General features: G+C 41.5%; 1 pseudogene; it reads left to right on the forward strand.

Annotated features, from left to right (window-relative positions):
• The first annotated feature begins 278 nt into the window (after nt 1-278).
• On the forward strand, nt 279-1,215 carry LOC124085145 (guanine nucleotide-binding protein G(s) subunit alpha-like; annotated as a pseudogene).
• Nucleotides 1,216-5,211: the final 3,996 nt, after the last annotated feature.

The following is a 5,211-nucleotide window of genomic DNA, read 5'->3' on the forward strand; positions in this document are numbered from 1 at the left end:
TAGTGGTGATAGCCATTCCAGTCTTCCTTTGACTGGTGTTAATATGGTAGAATTTCCCCCACTATTTTCTTTTGACATGATTGTGTCTTGTATTCAAAATGGATTTCTTGAGCAGCTTACTCTGCTCCTGCTCTTGTATATCTTGGTTGGTGACAGCCCAGGGGTCCTAGAGCAGCACATACCCCTCTATCTGATCCATGTTGCCAGCACCCTTGCAGCATGCCTAGCACACTCCTGGTGAAAACTCAGCTAGTGCCTGGTCAACTTTCCCCTTGGACTGCCTTAGGAATAATAAGGCTGAAATCCAGAGCAGTGAGCTGAAGGCTCAGTATAAAGACAACCAAAAAGTTGAGAAGCAGCTGCAGAGGAACAAACAGGTATCCAGGCCCCAACTGCTGCTGGGTTCTGGAGAATCTGGAATGAAACCCTTGTGAAGCAGATGAGGATCCTGCATATTAATGGATTTCATGGAGAGGACTTGCAGGCTGCAAGGAGCAATAGTCATGGTGAGAGGGTTAATAAAGAGCAGGACATCAAAAACACACTGAAAGAGGCACTGAATCATCATGATTGTTATGAACAAGCTCATGCTCCCAGTGGAGAACCAGTTCCCAGCGGGTTGCATTCTGAACATGATGACCATGCCTGACTTTTCACACCTGAATTCTACAAGCAGGCCATGGCTGTATGGGAGGATGGGGAGTATGTGCCTGCTTAGTGCTCCAACCAGTACCAGCTGACTGTGCTTCCTTGACAGATTGAGTTGGCAAGCAGGCCCACTGTGCTAGGCATCCAGGACCTACCCTAATGCTGTGTACTAACTTCTGGGATCCTTGAGACCAAGTTATGGATAGACAAAGCCAACTTCCATGTGGAGGATATGGGTGGCCAGTGTGATGACTGCAGCAAACAGATCCAAGGCTGCAATGAAGTGAGTGCCATCACCTTCATGGTGGTCAGCAGCAGTTTCAATGCATTCATATGGGAGGACAACCTAACAGCCTGCAGAAGGCTCTGAACTTCTTCATGAGGGTCTGGGATAAGAGACGACTGTGCACTATTGCTGTGATTCTGTTTTAGAATGAGCAAGACCTGCTGGCTGAGAAAGTCCTTGCTGGGAAACAAGCAAACAAACAAACAAAAACCCTGAGGACTATTTTATGGAATTTGCTTTCTTCAGTAATCTTAGAAATGCAATTTCTGAGTCACCAGTGACCCAAGTATTTTATCCCTGACTGATTTCTGAGGATCAGTACTGCCAGGTGAACTGGTCACTACTCTCGCTTCCTTCCCTTCACTTGCCCTGAACATGACATCACCCGGTGCATGCACTTGCTCTAAGAAGGGAACTCCCACATTTAATTAAAGTCTATACTCAATTTATTAAAATCGAGAGGTAATTGTACAAGCAGTTAATCACCTACTAGGCTACAATTATCAAAGTAGCCTTCCCTTTCTCTGTAGAGCTTTTCCCTAGAGCTCCCTTTTCCCTTCAGATTGATTGAATGTTCCAAATTTAGAAAGCTTGAGGTGGCTTATGGAAAAAGAAAAGCCACACAAGTTCTCTTTTACTTTCAGTAAATAGCAGTAGCAAACAGAAATGAAAAAAAAAAAAAAAAAAAAAGAAAATGGAATAAGTATTATCTTGGGCTTCATTAAAAATCAAAATAAACCAAGAGCAAAATATGGGTTTCTTATACATAGTGTATAATTGAGTGTTTTGTATTTTTATAATTAGTATCAAGATTATCAATATAGGCTCATTGATCCTGCCTATCATCTGCCATTTGCCTGCCTCTTGCCTGCCCATTGCCTGCCCATGGCTCACTGCTCCACGTCCACCCACAGATTGCCCACAATTAGCCTGCAGACTGCCCGCAGACCACCATTGGATTGCCCACTGCCCATTGCCCCTGCTGCCTGGAAGTTCATTGTCATAGTACCTGCAGGTTTGGTTACACATGGCTGCCACCAACCTGGAACACCAGCCAGGACCTGTAAGTTTGCTGCTGCCACTGCTGCCATCTTGGGGCGTGGCTGCCTCAGTCTGGGAACACTGGCCAGGGACTGGAGATACATGGTCCAGGTACTTACAGTCTGGTTGCACCTGAGGTCTTTCTGCTGGGTGTGCTAGTGGCCACCATCTGGCTGCTTCTTTGCAGGGCCACTCTGTTGTGTGAGCATATCCCTGTCTCTCTGCAAGTTGAAAGGGCATTGAGATCTTGGGACTAAAGCAAGGCAGAGCCTGGGGAAGCTAAAGCCCAGTCCATTGCCTTGACACGTGAGTAAATCAGTCAGGGTCACTCCAGGTGAATTTGGCTGGCTATTAAATAATCACACAGACACAGAAAGTGCCTTTTTCTTGGGGCATTTCAGTGGTGGCTCCTCAGCCTCAGCTCCCACAAGGGAAGCAAGAGAGGCAGACAAAAAAGATGGAGGAGCATGTTCTGAAGCCCTATTTATTGAGGGGAGCCATTGTGTGGAACATTCTACCTTAGAAAGTAAGAGGTAGTATTACAGAGGAACAAGAAGGCAGCCCACTCCCAAAGCCTTACTCCCCTGCTGAGCGGAGATGGGGATCCTCCTGCTTCAGTGCGCAGGGAAGCCAGTCTCTGTATTTCCATTGCTCAAAGCTGGGGGAGGGGCACTCAGCTCCTATATGGAAGCTCCAGATTGCAGCCAGGATTTCGTGGGCCAGTCTGGGTCTAGCAAGCCTGTGGAAAGCCTGAGACTAGGGGCAGTTCCCTAGGGGCAGCACAGGTTGGAGAAACTGGAGAAAACTGGGCTCTCTCTAGCTCAGTGAGTCCTGAAGTGTGTGGGGATAAAAGGGGCTGGATACAATGGGTGGGGAGACTGGAAGAGGGTGTGAGAGCATCTTGCTCTCTGCTCACTCACCCAAACAGTTGGGCCCCCAATGGACTGGAGCTACCTTCAAACTTCAGACAACCCCACCTATGGGAAGAGAAGGGAAGCTGAGAAAGTTTTTGAAAGCCAATGGAAGCAATTATTCAATTTTCCATTGAGACTTTCCATTATTTTTGCCCTTTCTCACATCTCTACCATCTTTGAATCCAAATATTTTTTATGCATCAATTTATGAAGGAATGGGATGTCTGAATAATATATTACAGTTTTGTTGTTTATTCTTATATTTTTACTTTTTTTAAAAAAAAATCTGTACATATTTTTTCTCTCACCTGTCTGCCTGGATTCTCTTTCTCACTTCTCTTATACTAACAGCCAATCTCAATTAATTCCTAACTCTTACTATAAATTTTTACCTCTATCATCTTCCCTTCTCCCTCATAAACATTATGTCTTATACTACTTCTGTTCCCTCATTGTCCATCATTTGAAATGGTAGACACTTTTAGCAAACTTACTCTTTATGTTGTAGACAGTAATTGAACACATCATTTCTGTTTATTGCAACAAACTGTAGACACCTTAATAGGATCTATTTGGTTTAAAGGTGCAAACACATTAGGTGCTGTTAATATTGGTCTCCCACTTAAAGGTGAGGTACTGGAAGCTTTCAGGGACACCATAAGACTACAGGGTAGAAATTGTACTTCCTCAGATCCATACTGTTAGATGTGAAAACACACAAACAGCATGAAAAAACAAGGGAACAAAGCACTTTAATCAAACCAAGATGTTCCAACAATAGAATTCATAGATAACATAGTAGAAGAAATGTCAGGGAAGGTGTTTAGAAGGTGCATAGTTAGGCTGATCTTCAAAATAAAGGTTGGTATTGGAAAGAAAATACAGGAAGTGAAAAATCACTTTAATAAAGTGGCAGAGATTATAAAAAGGAATCAAGCAGAAATCCTTGAAATGAAAGAAACAATAAACCAAATTAAAAATTTAATGGAAAGTATCACCAACAGACTAGACCACTTAGAAGACCACTTCAGGCAAGGAAGAAAAAATAGATACTCTCGAAAATAAAGTCAACTGCACAGTAAAAATAGTAAGAACCATGAACAGAAATTCCAAGAAATATGGGATAACATGAAAAGACCAAATTTAAGATTTGTCAGAATAGAAGAAGGTGTGGTGATACAAAGCAAAGGAATGCACAATCTTTTCAAAGACATAATATCAGAAAATTTCCCAAATCTAAGAATGAAATGGAAAACTACAAGAGGCTTACAGGACCCCAAATGTACAAAATTACAGCAGACTCACACCAAGGCACATTATAATAAGAATGACCAATACACAGAATAAGGATATAATTTTGTTTATTTATTTATTTATTTTTAAAATTTTATGGTGCTGAGGATCAAACCCAGTGCCTCACATGTGGGAGGCAAGCGCTCTCCTGCTGAGCCCCAGCCCCAGCCCCAAGGATTGAATTTTAAAGGCCCTGAGAGTAAAAAAAAAAAAAAAAATCAAATTACATATAGGGGGAAACCAATTCAGATTTTAGCTGATTTCTCAACCCAGACTTTCAATGCCAGGAGGTTATGGAAAAACATGTATCAAGCTATGAAAGAAAATGGATGCCAACCAAAATTAAGCCTCAGATTTGAAGATGAAATAAAAACCTTCCATGATAAACAAAAGTCAAAAGAATTCACAACTAGAAAGCCTGCACAACAGAGCATTCTAAGAAAAATATTCCATGAGGAGGAAAAAAAAAAAAAAACAATAAAAACCAGCAAAGGGAGGAACTACACTAAAGAAAAGGTCAATCAAAGGAGAAACTAAGTTAAAAATCAAAAGTAAACCAAAATGGCTGGGAACACAAATCATATCTCAATAATAATCCTAAATATTAACGACCTAAACTCATCAATCAAAAGACATAGACTGGCAGATTGGATTTTAAAATAAAACCCAACAATATGCTGTCTTCAAGAGACTCACCTTCTAGGAAAAGACATCCACAGACTGAAGGTGAAAGGTTGAGGAAAAACATATCACTCACATGAACTGTGTAAATAAGCAGGGGTTTCCATTCTCATATCAGACAAAGTTAGTCAGAAGGGATAAAGAAGGACATCCATACTGCTTAAGGGAATCATACATCAATAAGACATAAAATCATAAATATATATGCCCCAAACAATGGAGCATCTGTGTACATCAAACAAACCTTTCTCAATTTTAAGAATCAAATAGACCCACAACACAATAATACTGGATGACTTTAGCACATCTCTCTCACCACTTGATAGATCTTCCAAAAAAAAAACCTAA

The sequence above is a fragment of the Marmota monax genome, unplaced genomic scaffold, assembly GCF_021218885.2.
Source record: "Marmota monax isolate L192 unplaced genomic scaffold, Marmota_monax_Labrador192_F-V1.1 WCK01_AAM20220418_F8-fsc00062, whole genome shotgun sequence".
NCBI classification, from domain to species: domain Eukaryota; kingdom Metazoa; phylum Chordata; class Mammalia; order Rodentia; family Sciuridae; genus Marmota; species Marmota monax.